Consider the following 18,239-nt stretch of genomic DNA (forward strand, 5'->3'; position numbering starts at 1 on the left):
GACTAAGAGTGGTGAAGTTAGACTACTCTTTCCACCTATGACAGCCTCCCAGGTTGTATGTAATTGATATTAGTAATTAAGAATTGCACATTCCACATTACCAACATATCTAGAGGAGTGTTTTTGACAAATATTATAGGACACGGGTAGAACCTTTGCATGAAAAACACTAAGCTGAATTGTAGTGGTTATGGTGCTTAGAGTGCTCCTATACTGTCAATAATATTACATAAGGCTAGTTTTACACATTAGATGCCTGAAAGTACAACATTATCAGATGCTTCTACTTCCATATGTGCCAGCAGTCTCAATGTTGCTGGGATAGTCCCTCATTTTGGGGTCCAGTTGCACAAAAATTTTACCCAGAGACCGTTCTCGCATTTCCAGCAATTCAGTCTGTTGATTGTAGGATGCGGAAAATTGTATCTATGTTTACCAACTCAATTACACTGCTATTGACTCACCACCATTCACTGTTTACCATATAAATCATTTATTATCATATACATATATATCCTATATCCATGGTAATTAACAAATACTTGTCTGACAGTTCTTTTTAAGGCTAATTGAGTATATATCTGTATAAAGCAAATACACAGGAAACATCTGTCAATAAATATCTTTAGGTGTTTTAGTCACCGATTGCAGCAGCTCAATATTCTTATCCACAGATGGATTCAGATTCCACAAGGTCCCAGGCAAGCTACCGGTGTGAGTCCTCTCTTTATCTTCACACAGGGATAGGGAATGGATCCACACTAGTGATGTCCCGAACGGTTCGCTGGCGAATAGTTCCTGGCGAACATCGCTTGTTCGCGTTCGCCACAGACGGCGAACATATGCGCTGTTCGGTCTGCCCCCTATTCGTCGTCATTGAGTAAACTTTGACCTTGTACCTCACAGTCAGCAGACACATTCCAGTCAATCAGCAGAAGACCCTCCCTCCCAGACCCTCCCACCTCCTGGACAGCATCCATTTTACATTCATTGTGAAGCTGCATTCTTAGTGAGAGGAGGGACAGTGTAGCTGCTGCTGATTTGATAGGGAAATTGATAGCTAGGCTAGTGTATTCAGTGTCCACTACAGTCCTGAAGGATTCATCTGATCTCTGCTGTAAGGACAGCACCCCAAAAAGCCCTTTTTAGGGCTACAACATCAGTCTGCTTTTTTTTCTTTCTGTGTAATGTAATTGCAGTTGCCTGCCTGCCAGCCTGTGTGTCAGGCTCATAGCAAATACTGTGCCCACTTGCCCAGTGCCACCACTCACTCACTGGTGTCCCAATAGCTTGCATTTAAAAAAAACAAAAACTTTTTTGACTGTAATATAATAGCAGTCAGTTTCCTTCACGAGTGTGCGTTTCAGGGCCTGCCAGGGCACAGTGTCACACCAGTGCAACTCATATCTGGTGCAACAGTAGTGTCCATTTTTAAAAAAAACAAACATTTTTTTGACTGTAATAGATTGAATAGCAAAGACAAGAAAGGAGAAATTCAAGATGGAACGAGTCTATCTCAAAAAATACTCCCAATGGGTTACAGAGATATCAGAAGGGCATGAACCCTATATATGTTAAACGAAAAAAGACTAAAGTGAAGTCGGGTGTTCCATTCAAGTTGGAAAAGAAATGGACCCCTGTTTCACTGAAAGATATCTCTATAAAAATTGAATAAATGTACGGTATAACCTTTATTTGGCCGCTTACGGACAACACACAAAAAAATATGTACAGTGAAGTGATAGTGACACACTCGTGAAGATACAAGTGAATTAAAAGCTGAGTAAATGCAATGTGGATATTGTCCACAGGTATTGGGACTGGCAGTGATATCTAGATTGTGGTTAGAGTATAGAGTACAGTGTATAGTACAATATAAATTTAGATCAGATGTCACATACACCAAATTCCTCTAGAGTTAAATATCCACAGTCTGTAAGACTTAACAAGTATTTCGGCCAGAAGAGGTGGGATTGCACCGTTAGGCTGAGGTGAATTGTCTATCAGTACTATTGTTAGTTACAATCAAAAGTAATACATAGGAGACTGTTTGGTCACTGAAGACCGTAATAGCAGCCCCTATGTATATACTCATATACACAACCACACAGACTAGGTCAGTGAATACTGTCTAATATCCAAAGTTCTCCTTGTAATAGTGTACACTAGACGGGAGATACATTTGGTAGTAGATAGATAGCGTTACACTGGGTCAGCACAGTAGTGAGGGGGAGTATCTCAGAACAGACAGTAGGGGTATATCGTGCATAGGTATAAGTTTAAGGGTAAAGGGATGGTATAGCCAGGTCTATCCAAAAGTAAGCTCAAGTAACTGGTTAGGCAGAGAATCCCGTACATAGGCTGAAACTTGCCAACCACCCCACTAATCCCCAGATATAAAGATCATATAGTCACATAAAACCACCTAGATAAGTTATAAATGATACAAAAGAAGGTTCCTCACATACTGCTGCTTCAAGGCAGCCTAACGCTTATAAAGATAGCTATCTAGCTAACTAGAGAGAGTAGCTTATTACAAAGGCATCCAGTATCAAAAAGGCTTGCATTAATACTGCTGTTAAAAGGAGTATCTCGTTCTGTCTCCTGTCAGTATTCAGTGTTACTGCTATAACCAGCACTGAAAGGGTGTAGATCTAGTGCTGAGCTGGCTCCAAGGCACAATTCAATCTGTCTCCCCTAATCCCTCAGTGCTGCTGCTGCAAGCCCTATCGTGCAGGCAGTCTAATACTGCATATATCTGAATGTCCAAATGAAAAGATTGCTATAAACAATGTTAAATCCCCCACAACAACCCCCAGAGGGTAGCCGTTTGCATTTCTCAGCGTTAAAATAACCGGCAAACGCTCGACGCGCGTTTCGGCGTGATCACACGCCTTTATCAAGAGCTCCAAGATTGAATAGCAGTTAGTTGTCTGCAAGCGTGTGTGTCAGGCCTACAGCGTCTACTCTGCCAACTTCTGCCACATATCTGTTGTCACAGAAGCTTGCACGCATAGTACCACTAATCGAAAAAAAATGACAGGAAGAGGCAGGCCACCCCGCAGGGGCCGTCGTGGTGCTGTGATTCCCTTTGGCCCTAGAATAATGCCCAGTGTTCAGAGGCCACGTACCCTGAACTTGAAAAGTTCTGAGGACATAGTTGACTGGCTAACACAGGACACCCAATCTTCTACAGCTTCCGCTCGGAACCTTGACGCACCATCCTCCTCCAGCTTAGCTTCGGGCACCTCTCAAGTTACCACTCGCCCGCCTGCCGCCACCACCAACACTAGCACCACAGCCGCTTCACTTGGTATGTCAGAGGAGTTATTTACACATCAGTTGGAAGAAATTAGTGATGCGCAACCATTATTGCCAGAGGATGTAGATAACAGGGATATGTCTCAGTCAGGCAGCATTACACACGTACGGTGTGAAAATGATGATGTTGTACCCGCTGCTGCTTCCTTTGCTGAGTTGTCAGATACAAGTGAAGCGGTTGATGATGACAATGCGTCCGTGGATGTCACGTGGGTGCCCGCTAGAAGAGAAGAAGAACAGGGCGAAAGTTCAGATGGGGAGACAGAGAGGAGGAGGAGGAGACGAGTTGGAAGCAGGGGGAGGTCGTCGCACGGAGCTAGTGGCACAGTCAGACAGCATGCATCGGCACCCGGGGTCAGCCAGACAGCATGCCAATCAACGCATGCTGTTGCCACCACCAGAATGCCGTCATTGCAGAGCTCAGCAGTGTGGAATTTTTTTTGTGAGTCTGCCTCTGACAACAGCGATGCCATTTGCAACCTGTGCCAAAAGAAACTGAGTCGTGGGACGTCCAACACCCACCTAGGTACAACTGCTTTGCGAAGGCACATGATCGCACATCACAAACGCCTATGGGATCAACACATGAGTACAAGCAGCACACAAACTCAAAGCCGCCATCCTCCTCCTGGTCCAGCATCTTCAGCCACGTTAACCACTGCTGTCCTCCTTGCCCCCTCTCAACCATCCGCCCCTCCTTTCGCCTTCAGCAGTTCCTGCTCATCTGCCCACAGTCAGGTGTCTGTCAAGGACATGTTTGAGCGTAAGAAGCCAATGTCACAAAGTCACCCCCTTGCCCGGCGTCTGACAGCTGGCTTGACTGAACTCTTAGCCCGCCAGCTTTTACCATACAAGCTGGTGGAGTTTGAGGCGTTCAAAAAATTTGTAGCTATTGGGACACTGCAGTGGAAGGTACCCGGCCGAAATTTCTTTGCACAAAAGGCAATCCCCAACCTGTACTCGATTGTGCAAAAGGAAGTAATGGCATGTCTGGCACACAGTGTTGGGGCAAGGGTCCATCTGACCACTAATACCTGGTCTGCAAAGCATGGTCAGGGCAGGTATATCACCTACACTGCACATTGGGTAAACCTGCTGACGGCTGCCAAGCATGGAATGCGTGGCTCTGCAGAGGAGTTGGTGACACCGCCACGACTTGCAGGCAGGCCTGCTGCCACCTCCTCTACTCCTCCTACTCCATCCTCTTCCATAACCTCCTCGACTGAGTCCTCTTCTGCTGCTGCGTCTTGCTCCACATCACCGGCACCCCCCCAGCTCCCCAGGTACTGTTCCACATCCCGGATACGGCAGTGTCACGCCGTCTTGGGGTTGACTTGCCTGAAAGCAGAGAGTCACACCGGACCAGCACTCCTGTCCGCCCTGAATGCACAGGTGGATCAGTGGCTGACTCCGCACCAACTGGAGATCGGCAAAGTGGTTTGTGACCACGGAAGAAATTTGATGGCGTCATTGCATTTGGGCAAGTTGACACATGTGCCGTGCATGGCACATATGTGTAATCTGATCGTACAACGCTTTGTGCATAAGTACCCAGGCTTACAGGACATCCTGAAGCAGGCCAGGAAGGTGTGTGGCCATTTCAGGTGTTCCTACACGGCCATGGCGCACTTTTCCGATATCCAGTGGCGAAACAACATGTCAGTGAGGCGCTTGATTTGCGACAGCCCGATACGTTGGAATTCAACACTCCTAATGTTCGACCGCCTGCTCCAACAAGAAAAAGCCATTACCGAGTATTTGTATGACCGGGGTGCTAGGACAGCCTCTGCGGAGCTGGGAATGTTTTTGCCACGTTACTGGACGCTCATGCGCAATGCCTGTAGGCTCATGCATCCTTTTTGAGGAGGTGACAAACCTAGTTAGTCTCACCGAAGGCACCATCAGCGACATCATACCATTTGTTTTCTTCCTGGAGCGTGCCCTGCGAAGAGTGCTGGATCAGGCCGTAGATGAGCGTGAAGAGGAAGAGTTGTGGTCACCATCACCACCAGAAACAGCCTTATCAGCATCGCTTGCTGGACCTGCGGCAACGCTGGAAGAGGATTGTGAGGAAGAGGAGTCAGAGGAGGAATGTGGCTTTGAGGAGGAGGAGGAAGACCAACCACAACAGGCATCTCAGGGTGCTCGTTGTCACCTATCTGGTACCCGTGTTGATGTACGTGGCTGGGGGGAAGAACATACCTTCAGAGAGATCACTGAGGACGAGGAACAGGACATGAGTAGCTCGGCATCCAACCTTGTGCAAATGGGGTCTTTCATGCTGTCGTGCCTGTTGAGGGACCCTCGTATAAAAAGGCTGAAGGAAAACGACCTGTACTGGGTGTCCACGCTACTAGACCCCCGGTATAAGTAGAAAGTGCCTGAAATGTTACCGAATTACAGCAAGTCAGAAAGGATGCAGCAATTCCAAAATCAATTAAAAAGTATGCTTTACACAGCGGATAAGGGTGACATGCGGAGCTTTTTAAGTCCTACGCATCGCCACAGCCCTTCGGGGTCCACCCTCAGAGAACGACTCGAATGACAGATAGCACACTACCTCGCCTTAACTGCAGATATCGACACTCTGAGGAGTGATGAACCCCTTGAACAGGCTTGACCTGTGGCCTGAGCTATCCCAATTTGCGATAGAACTTCTGGCCTGCCCCGCTTCAAATGTCCTGTCAGAAAGGACCTTCAGTGCAGCAGGAGGTATTGTCACTGAGAAGAGAAGTCGCCTAGATCAAAAAAGTCTAGATTACCTCACCTTTATTAAGATGAATGAGGGATGGATCCTGAAGGGACTGACAGTGGGCGATACATTCGACTAATAAAGGCCTGATGAGGGGGACATAACAGGGTGTCGCGGCTGCCGGCCCGCCGAGGGATATTTAAATCCCTAGCTCACCCCAGTACCTGGCCCTGTCGTGGTTTCCTGTTCCTGGTTTCCTGAGAGTGCTTTATCATTGTGAATCTGATTTCCTGGTATCCTGATCTTGGCTTTTCCCTGGTTATTCTGAATTCTGGTTTCCCCTTGGCTTGTGTAAACGGTATTGTGTATTTTCTGGCTTCCTTGACCTCGGCTTTCCCTTTGACCATTCTCTGTCTCTAGCGTATTAGTCCGTCCATTCTAAGGTCCGGTTTACGCTCTGTCCTTTTATTTTCCTTTTCTTGCCTATGTATATGTTTACATAGTTTCTGCATGCTGGACCACACTAGTAGTCGTGACATTGGGATTAAACTGATCAGAATAGTACTACTTAACACACCACTCCTACCTGGTGGCACATTAGATTGCACGCGCAGTGCCCCAAATTTGAAGTAGGAGGACCGACCAAGCATATTTTTCCATCTCCCGGTTCCTAAAATCGATGCCTTATATACACGTCCCCTGATAGGGGACTTAACACGGATTAAACTGATAAGAATAGTACTACTTAACACACCACTCCTATCTGGTGGCACATTAGATTGCACGCGCAGTGCCCCAAATTTGAAGTAGGAGGACCGACCAAGCATCTTTTTCCATCTCCCGGTTCCTAAAATCGATGCCATTGTAACCCTGTAACCCTTTATTGCCCATTTCTGCCCTGCTCCTGGCAACAAGCCGTAGCTAGCAGCAGTTACACCTTCTTCTGTGGCTGACAGGGATCCTGAGCCTCCGCTATAGTTGGGAGATCGGGACATCTTGTTCTGACGCAGTGCCTCCACTCAGTGCAACTACATTGTGAAGAAACGTGTGGAGTCACGATAAAGAAAAACAGTAACTACTATTTCAAAGAGGAAAAGGCGGAAAAAAAGAGGTGCTGCTATATGAGCTGTAACCCGGTTATATTGAGAGGCATAAAGAAGCTGTGAGTAACGATAAACCCCTCACCATTATTCTCAATAACCATTTACGGTAAATTTAATAGATTGACTTAGCAGATGTAAGGCTGCAATATTTAATGGATGCAGGTGCATAATATTTTCAAAAAGGAGTTTATATAAGAATATTAATCTCACTTAAATTGTCGGCTAGAGGTATATATTAACCCTATTAAGGGCAGACTGTGCACTAATAATCCTCAGAAAAGGGAAAGAAAATGAAGGGACATAGGAAAACCTAAGTAATTGGGCAGTCAAAGAAGAAACAGTTAAGAATTAAAGGAACATCTTTAAACAGGAGGAAAGGAAAAGGAATCGGATGTGCTGCCTTAAAGCTACAATCTGTAAACCCAATTAAGCATAAAATACACATAAGCTAAGATTTGATTAGGAAGAAAAATTAAACTAGGAAAAGTTATATTTCTGGGCAATAGAGGAAGAAATAGCTCTCAGCTCAGGACTGAAAGTATATTTTTAATCCTGAGGAAAAGAAAAGCATTCAGGTGCATTATATACCAAAAAAAAGATGCCCTACATGTTATAACCTGTAATTTTATTAGCTCAGAGAATCTAAAACAGCAGTGTGGCTCTTAGAGAGAGTGTGAAGATACAAGGTAGCTGCCTGTGATTTAGAAAAAGAAATATACAGGAATTAAACCCCAAGAAAGAACAATATGAGTCAACTTAGGCTCTAATAAGAAGCCAGCAGCTTTTGGGACAAAGAACATATATAGATTCTTTCACCTATTTAGGAATTAAATTTACTAAGTAAATAATTCTAATTTTCATCCCTGTTTACTCAGCGGGAGCCTTACTATAAAATGTCTAACAAGAAAGGTACACAAGAAATGAAACAGTTAAATTTAAGGAAAGATAAGTAACAAGAATAGTGATGTTGCGAACATGAAATTTTCCGTTCGCAAATGGCGAACGCGAACTTCCGCAAATGTTCGCAACGGGCGAACCCTGCGAACCGCCATAGACTTCAATAGGCAGGCGAATTTTAAAACCCACAGGGACTCTTTCTGGCCACAATAGTGATGGAAAAGTTGTTTCAAGGGGACTAACACCTGGACTGTGGCATGCCGGAGAGGGATCCATGGCAAAACTCCCATGGAAAATTACATAGTTGATGCAGAGTCTGGTTTTAATCCATAAAGGGCATAAATCACCTAACATTCCTAAATTGTTTGGAATAACGTGCTTTAAAACTACTCCCCCCTAGCCCCCACCCCTAAGCGGTGGGCGGGGGCCCTAAATACAAATTGGGGGGGATCTAATGTCCTCCCCCCTGGCCCCCACCCCTGAGCACTGGGTGGGGGCCCTAAACACAAACTGGGGGGGGACACCTAATGTCTAAACAAAAATAATTGGGGGGGACCTAATGTCCTCCCCCCTGGCCCCCACCCCTGAGAGGCGGGTGGGGGCCCTAAATACATATTTAACCCCCTCCCCCCAGGTGACTAGGGGTCCCTAAACCCCTAGTCACCCCCTCCCCCCCAAAAATAAACTCCTACCTACCCCCCTCACCCTAAAAATAATGAGGGGGGACCATTTAACTAAGTACCTTTAAAAATAAAAAAACACGTACCATTCAATGTTTCCTTTCTTCTAAAATCTTTTTTTTTCAGCCCCAGGGTGGGGCCCTAAATACAAATGGGGGGACCTATTGTCCTCCCCCCTGGCCCCCACCCCTGAGCGGTGGGTGGGGGCCCTAAATGAAAATTTAACCCCCTCCCCCCCACGTGACTAGGGGTCCCCAAATCCCTAGTCACCCCCTCCCCCAATAAACTCCTACCTACCCCCCTCACACTAAAACTATTGAGGGGGGACCATTTAACTAAGTACCTTTAAAAATAAAAATACACTTACCATTTGATGTTTTCTTTCTTCTAAAATCTTCTTTTTTAAGCCCCAAAAAAGACCAAATAAAAATCCATAATAACCGATGCAATAAAAAAAAAAACGAGCGCAAAAAAAAAAAATCCATCTTCACCCGGCGAGGGCTCCGCGCAGACTGAGCTCTGTAATTTGACTCATAACACTCTGATTGGTTACTTAATCCACCAATCAGAGAGTTATGAGTCAAATTACACAGCGTGGGAAAATTCCAAAGAACTTTCCCACGCTGTGTAAAATGACACAGAGCACTCTGATTGGTGGATTTCAAACCAACCAATCAGAGTGCTGTGACAGGTAAATGTAGAGACTTACCTGTCAGTCTCTTCATTTACCTGTCAGAGCATTCTGATTGGATGGCTTAAACCCACCAATCAGAGTGCTCTGAGCCTAACTGCAGGGCGGGGCAAGGCTTTATAAGCCTTCCCCCGGCCTGCAGAGCTCAGTCTGCGCTGAGCCCTCGCCGGGTGAAGATGGATAATTTTTTTTGCTCTCGTTTTTTTTGGGGGGGCGTCGGTTATTATGGATTTTTATTTGCCCTTTTTTGGGGCTGAAAAAAGAAGATTTTAGAAGAAAGAAAACATCAAATGGTAAGTGTATTTTTATTTTTAAAGGTACTTAGTTAAATGGTCCCCCCTCAATAGTTTTAGTGTGAGGGGGGTAGGTAGGAGTTTATTGGGGGAGGGGGTGACTAGGGATTTGGGGACCCCTAGTCACGTGGGGGGGAGGGGGTTAAATTTTCATTTAGGGCCCCCACCCACCGCTCAGGGGTGGGGGCCAGGGGGGAGGACAATAGGTCCCCCCATTTGTATTTAGGGCCCCACCCACCGCTCAGGGGTGGGAGCCAGGGGGGAGGACATTAGGTCCCCCCTTTGTATTTAGGGCCCCCACCCGCCGCTCAGGGGGAGGACAATAGGTTCCCCCCCTATTTTTGTTTAGTACTCCCACCCACCGCTCAGGGGTGGGGGCCAGGGGGGAGGACTATAGGTCCCCCTTATTCTTGTTTAGGGCCCCCACCCACCGCTCAGGGGTGGGGGCCAGGGGGGAGGACATTAGGTCCCCCCATTTGTATTTAGGGCCCCCACCCGTCGCTCAGGGGTGGGGGCCAGGGGGAAGACATTAGGTGTGTCCCCCCCTTATTCTTGTTAAGGGCCCCCACCCACCGCTCAGGGGTGGGTGCCAGGGGGAGGACATTAGGTCCCCCCCGTCCCTCCCCCCCAATTTTTATTTAGGGCACCCACCGCCGCTCAGGGTTACTGGTTGTGGGGGGATAATGTATAATAAACACAGGTTACTGGTTGTGGGGGGATAATGTATAATAAACACAGGTTACTGGCTATGGGGGAGATAATGTATAATAAGCACAGGTTACTGGCTATGGGGGGGATAATGTATAATAAACACAGGTTACTGGCTATGGGGGATAATGTATAATAAACACGGGTTACTGGCTATGGAGGATAATGTATAATAAACACAAAATAAATAATACAAAAAATAAATAAAAAAGAATGCAGCTTCAGAATTAATCTAAATTGTATGCTGTCTAGGAGGTGGGAGGGTCTGGGAGGGAGGGTCTGCTGCTGATTGGCTGGAATGTGTCTGCTGACTGTGAGGTACAGGGTCAAAGTTTACTCAATGATGACGAATAGGGGGCGGACCGAACATCGCAAATGTTCGCCATCCGTGGCGAACGCGAACACGCTATGTTCGCCAGGAACTATTCGCCAGCGAACCATTCGGGACATCACTAAACAAGAACAGAAACCTGAAAAAAGACTTTCTAACTTCTTTACAGCGATGGATCCCAAGGTAGATAAAGAGACATCCTTACTGGAAGAGAATAGCAATCAGGTACGAGATGGAGACAACCTTGATTTAAATGCCCATAATATAAAATATAATAAGGATCAAAAAAGGTCACTCCTGAACATCTTCAAGAATGTTTCGATATGCACTTTATCAAAATGAAAAAGGAAATGGGGGGCGGAGCCTAACACTGCACCGGAGTGGACGTCATTTCCCTGAGCTCCGATCACAAACAGGCTAAATCTACCAAATATCGCGGCCATCCCACAACATCCAAGGTCACACACGGCACCGCTGCAAGCGCCATACCTTCCTGACACAGCTGATGCCTTTCTTCCTGACTCCAGCACAAAAACTCAACGCCACAGCGGCAAGGCCCACCGCATTGGGCGGACAGCACAGGGAGCTTCCGGAGGGGTCCTGGCCGTGGTACACACCCGACGTTGACAACCGATGAACAAAGTGCAGGTGAGATGGGACGGAAAACCCCAAAACAGATCCCAGCCACCATGAAGCCAAGGAGTGACATAAGTCTAATGCTGCAAACGCCTAAGGCACTGCAGGTCCCACCCCCCGAGAGGCCTCACCTGTACCCTCAGAAGAGGGAGAAACATATGACAGTCCCCCTCCAAGTCCCCATGGCCCAGAACCATCACTGGTACCAAATGACTGCGCTTCAGCCTCTAAAAGGGACATTCAAACCATGCTGGCAGGCCTCCAACAGAATCTTAAACAAAAGTGGGAAGCAGACCTGGCAGCGCTCACTACAAAAGTGCAGGCTGTGACCGCACACACACAAGCGACAAAGGGAGTTTTTGCAGACCTGAAGCACAGCCTACACACGATGGGCAACATAATACAACATTTGCAAACAGCACAGGAAAATCTGTCCAACCAAGTCCACCTGCTGGACGACAGGGGCCGACGTAAAAATATCAATATCAGAGGGGTCCAGGAGACCGTGCCACTAGAGAAACTGCTTCACTTCATTCAGAGCCTAGTGACCACGGTACTGACGACAAGGCAGGCCAAGACCTTCCTATTTGATGGGGTTTACAGAATTTCCAAATCACCACAGGCCACGAACGCATCTCCATGGTACATTAGCCTAAGGTGCCAAACAATGTCTGATAAACTGGGTCTGCTTGCAGCACTGTGAGGGAAGACCCCCTTTGAGTTTGAGTCATGCCGACTTTCCTTTTTCCAGGACTTAAGTACGGTAAATCCCAGAGCTAAGATTCTGAATTTGGGCACAAAACTAAAACAAACAGAAGAAAAAGTAGAAAGGTTAGATAATCCGATATCTGGTCAAAAATATATAAATGCATAATTTGAAGAAAAAATTTAAAGCATTGAACAAAAAACTACAAGACTTGGAGGACACATCCAGAAGATCGACTCTTAGAATAAGAGGTATCCCAGAATCTATATTGAACAATCAATTGAACCAATATATGGAAGAATTTCTTAGAGCGCTGAATATTCCTAGCATTAATCCATCTGAGCTGTTTGAGAGAATACACAGATTACAGAAGCCTTCAAACACACCAACACATTTACCTAGATTTGTTATAGTCTGTTGTCATTCATACAGAACAAAACAACAAATTGCCTCAGCTCTAATAAAAAAAATGGAACAAAAGGCACAGTATCTGAATCAATTAAAGTTTCTCAGATATCTCTTTTCAAACAAGACAGCAAAGAAGAGAATTTGCTCTGCTGGCAAAAATCTCAAGAGACAATGATATAAAATACACATGGGGGTTTTCAACAAGACTACAATGTAGCAGAGATGGAAAAAGAGAGAGTTTCGATTCTCCCTCAAAGTTAAAAAAAAATGGATCGGGGGCGGAGCCTGCGCCTGAACCGGAGCGGACGCAAGCCGGAGCTCCGAGCCAAACGGGGAGTAAAACCCCCAAAACTACCCCTAAATACCCGCAGAACCAAGCGACTCACCCGAGAGCACCAAGACCATGCACCCGACACGACATATGCCGTTCTTCCAAGCGGCCAAAGCGCCAAAGAAAAAGAGGAAGACCGGGGCCTATCACGCTACCCAGAGCCTGGACTTGGCGGCTCTGTTTGGCGCCTTCACAACACCAGGTACAGCGGGAGAGCAGGGGCTGGCAGGGCAGGCCACAACAGCCGCCGAGATGGGACGCAGACCCCCAAAATCGCCCCCACACACACCATCAGGGGCACAGCATATCGGGCACATGCTTCAGCGGCAGCCATCTCCTAAAATAGCGCCGCCAAGGTATAACAGGGCCGCGGAAACGCCAGAGAGTCCTCCACAGACTGACTCCATTACACAGCCAGTCCAGCTCCACACAGAGCCCACCGCACTAACTGCAGGGGATGGGTCAGCTCCAGTCACCCAAAGGGACTTCCAAAACTTGGTGGGAGAAATCAAAAACCTACTGGCAACTAACATGGCAGCCATCAAGGCAGATATACAGAATGTCAATGACAGAGTGAGCACAACAGAGGGGGATATTGCTGACCTCAAACAAGGCATGAATGCCACACAAGAAACCGTCCACCACTTACAAACCATGCAACAAGCACTCTCCATACATCTAACCACACTGGATGATAGGTCCAGAAGAAATCATCTTAAGATAAGGGGCATACCAGACTCTGTAACTCCAGAAGAACTCCCCCACTATGTGAGGCGCCTGGTGGCCACCATCTTTCCGGCTGCACAGGCCAAAAAAGTCACTCTAGATGGTACATACCGCCTGCCTAAGTCCAGCAGGGCCCCAGCAACGGCAGTACAAGACGCCATAGTGCGATACTCAGGGCCGGCCTTAGGGGTGTGCGAGCTGTGCGGCCGCACAGGGCGCCATGGAGCAGGGGGCGCCGTGGATTTAAAAAAAAAAAAAAAAATTTTTTTTTTTTTTTTAAATTTGCAGTGGGGGCGGAGCTTACCGTGCGGCGGGGGCGGAGCTAAAAGCGCCGGAAAACTGCTGCAGGGGAAGCAGGAAGGAGTCCCTGCTTCCCCACCAAACAGTCACCAGGAGCTGCACTGCCTCCACAATGAACTCCACAGGTAACTGTGGGATTGTCAGGTGAGTGTGACTCTCTGCCTGTGTTTATTACTGTCTGTGTGTGTATGACTGTCTGCCTGTGTGTGTCTGTGTGTATGACTGTCTGCCTGTGTGTGTGTGTCTGTGTATGACTGTCTGCCTGTGTGTGTCTGTGTGTGTGTGTGTGTATGACTGTCTGCCTCTGTGTGTGTCTGTGTGTATGACTGTCTGCCTCTGTGTGTGTTGTCTGTATTACTGTCTGCCTCTGTGTGTGTCTGTGTGTATTACTGTCTGTCTGTGTGTATGACTGACTGTCTGCCTGTGTGTGTCTGTGTGTGTGAGACTGTCTGCCTGTGTGTGTGTGACTGTCTGCCTGTGTGTGTGTGACTGTCTGCCTGTGTGTGTGTGTGACTGTCTGCCTGTGTGTGTGTGTGACTGTCTGCCTGTGTGTGTGTGTGTGTGTGTGTGTGTGTGTGACTGTCTGCCTGTGTGTGTGTGTGTGTGTGACTGTCTGCCTGTGTGTGTGTGTGTGTGTGTGTATATGACTGTCTGCCACTGTGTGTCTGTGTGTGTATATGACTGTCTGCCACTGTGTGTCTGTGTGTATTACTGTCTGCCTCTGTGTGTATGACTGTCTGCCTCTGTGTGTGTGATTGTGTGTATGACTGCCTCTGTGTGTATGGCTGTCTGCCTCTGTGTGTATGGCTGTCTGCCTGTGTGTGTCTGTGTGTATGACTGTCTGCGTGTTTGTCTGTGTGTATGACTGTCTGCGTGTGTGTGTGTGTGTGTGTATGACTGTGTGTCTGTGTGTATGACTGTGTGTGTCTGTGTGTATTACTGTCTGCCTCTGTGTGTGTCTGTGTGTATTACTGTCTGTGTCTGTGTGTATGACTGACTGTCTGCCTTTGTGTGTGTGTGTGTGTGTGTATGACTGTCTGCCTGTGTGTGTGTGTGGATGTCTTCCTGTGTGTGTGTATGGCCGTCTGACTCTGTGTGTGTGTGTGTGTGTCACATACAACCAATACACGCATATCACACACTGTTAATACACCCATTACAAATATCACACATAGCATACATATCACACACAGTCATCACACCTACTATCACATACACAGACAACACAAACATTACAGCATACATGGATGACGAGGGGGGGCGCTGTGAAGATTTTTCGCACAGGGCGTCAAAATGCCTAAGGCCGGCCCTGGCGATACTCACACTCACAAGACAAAATCGCCATCTGGTCAGCGCTGCAGGGCAAGACGCCGCTCACCTTCGAAGGTGCTAACCTTACCTTCTACCAGGACCTCACAAGGTCCACCCTGCAGTGGCGAAGATCCTTACAATCTCTCACAACCAAGCTGAGATCGGCAGGTATTAAATACCGCTGGATGTCCCCCAGGCTACTGGTGGTAAACCATAAAGGGACAGCACACAAACTCTCATCGCTCTCAGAAGCCCCAACTTTCCTCACGGCACTGGGTCTACCGCCTCACGTAGAGACCGACGACAGAGAGGCCTCATGCATGGAACCCCTCCCGAATAAACCCGTTTGTGCCTGACGCTGGCACGGCCACCCACCCAGGGACCTGAACTCTGGAAAGACTGTATACCTGCCTGCAAAGTTGCAAAGTAGACTACCAGACACAGTTACAAGATGTTCTTAACCAACGATATGTAAATATGTTACTGCACCACACACATGAGAGCCCCCCAGGAAAGACCCACCACCCCACAACAGATAGTACCTGGAAAAGGGCACTACTAGACAGGTGCTCAGCTCCACACAGGCCAACTCTCCCCCCCCCCCGCCACCCCCTAGGTCAGCGGTGCCACCTAAGGCGGGCCAGTTTACCCACCCTCCACAGCCACACAACACACTATCAGAAGATAGTTCTATACCAAACAGCCCGAACCGACACAATCCTAACACCGATCTAGATTAAATACCACATGTTCCCACACCACACGCTCACAGCCACCTATACAAGCCATCCTGGAAACACTACAACACACAAGGTCAAACAATATAAAAAACTGTGCAAGACAATTACTGTTATAACTGTTTTAACTAAGCTAATACTATTTGTTGGTCAATCCCCGCTGCAGCTGTTGGGGCGCAGCGGTACAAAATGTTTATTGTTAACTATCACATGCACAACAAAAATAAAGAATTAAAAAAAAAAAAAAGAAAAAAATGGATCCAAGAACAGAATATTAAGCGACATCCCCAATAAGGGAAGAATTTGTATTTTATTGCAGCAAGAAGAATTATAACATTTGTTTTTCTTAATAAAAATATATCAAGTACACAATTTTAAAAATATTAATTATAAATTGAGAAAGAGTAACACCTACTTATATGTATATAAAGGATAGGAGTTATATGAGTGAAAAGGAAAATTGTTCACCTATGACAGGGATAATTTAAAGATGCAGGCACCACAAATGTGTAAATCACAGAAACTGGCATGGGGGAAATTCACTTTCAATATAGAGGTTAAAATTTTATTAAATTCATAAATATATATATACTCAATATGATGTAGTTAAGGACTGGATTAGACACACAATTATATTCTTAGCTCACAGGGAGTATCGGTTTACATGATTATCACAAAATGAAATAGATAATGAAATGATGTGTAAAGAGGTTTAATGTACAGGATTATCACAAGTTTTTTTTTTAGCATTTAAGAATTGATACAGCACATATATAGTAGAATATTTGGGTAGAAATGCTGTTAAACAAAATTAATATGCAATTAATACTTTATTTTTTTTTTTTTTATTTTTTTTTACAAATTCTTCTCTCTCTCACAAAATTACAATAAGTTAATAGATAGTGAAAACATAGGGAAAAAACATTATAGGAGGAGACGTTCATAAAGGTGAATAATCAGGGAATAATTGTTTACACGAATATCACAGAATGAAATAGATATCGAATTGTTGGGAATGGATGTTTAATGTTTATGATTATCACAGGAGGTATACACTTTAAGAAAAGATATAGATATAGTAAGAGATTTGTGTAAATACGCTGTTAAATTAAATTAATATGGAAACAATATTTTTTTATTTTTTTTTTCAGGGGGAGTGGGAGAGTGGGAGAAGATACCAGATTTCAATCTCTCCCTCTCTCCCTTTTTCCTTTTCCACACCTCTTTCTTGCTACATTAGGATGAATATATATACAAAGGATTGGCTTCTGCTCCAGCCATCGAGTGCCGCGATCGCGCACTCAATCGAATAAGATCAATATGACCAATGTTCGATGTGATGGAAGTACAGGATTGGGTTACTTTCATTGTGATTACTAATGTAAGAGTGTAGAATATATTTTTCTCCAGTTTAGTGGGGGAAGTTTTTATGTTATAGGGTTTGCATCCCTGGGAGACAATAGGATTGTAACAATAAGTAAACAAGGTCTTATAGGATTCGGATAGTTTTGTTTAATGCGCGGGGGATTAATTCTCCAACAAAAAGATCAATAATATTACATTTCCTGAAGAAGGAAAATATAAACATCTGTACAATTCAAGAAACCCATTGGAGACTGAATGATAAAATCTTGCTAAGATCAAAAAAAATCCCAAATATAATAAGTGCCTCATTGGGAGATAAGAAGAAAAGAGGTGTAGCTTTGTTATTTTCAAACAATATTGCATTGGATATAAAATACAGAGAACTAGATAAGGAAGGAAGTTACATAATATTAATATGTGAGATAAACAAAATAACATTTACTATTGTAAATCTATATGCTCTGAATAAATCTCCCGAAAAATATATAGCCAAACTGCTAAAAAGAGTTGAGTCTTTAAAACAAGGGACTGTTAGTAATGGGAGATTTTAATTGTGTCCCAGACCTTGAAGAGGACAGATGTACAGTAGAGGGGAGAAATAACAAGATAAATAAATAATAAAGTTATGTCAACTGATTACAATCATTAATGAAACAATATTCAATATATGATATTTGGAGAATTCTGAACCCCACAACGAAAGACTATACGTGTTTTTCAAAATCACATCTAACCAACTCAAGAATATATCTAATTATGGTAGATTTACATTTAGAACGGCATACCAACAGCTCCTCTCCGGTGCACTCGGGTAGGTTGTCGGTAATATGCTCAGAGGAAAAACGCTGGCTGGAAAAACCGGCTTCTGGTAGGCGCTGGTGCAGTCTGCTGCAAATGGTAGTTCTCAATGAAGAAAAAAGCACCCTAGCGCCTACCAGAAGCCGGTTTTTCCAGCCAGCGTTTTTCCTCTGAGCATATTACTGACAACCTACCCGAGTGCACC

This window comes from Pelobates fuscus, chromosome 2, assembly GCF_036172605.1.
Source record: "Pelobates fuscus isolate aPelFus1 chromosome 2, aPelFus1.pri, whole genome shotgun sequence".
Lineage (NCBI taxonomy): Eukaryota > Metazoa > Chordata > Amphibia > Anura > Pelobatidae > Pelobates > Pelobates fuscus.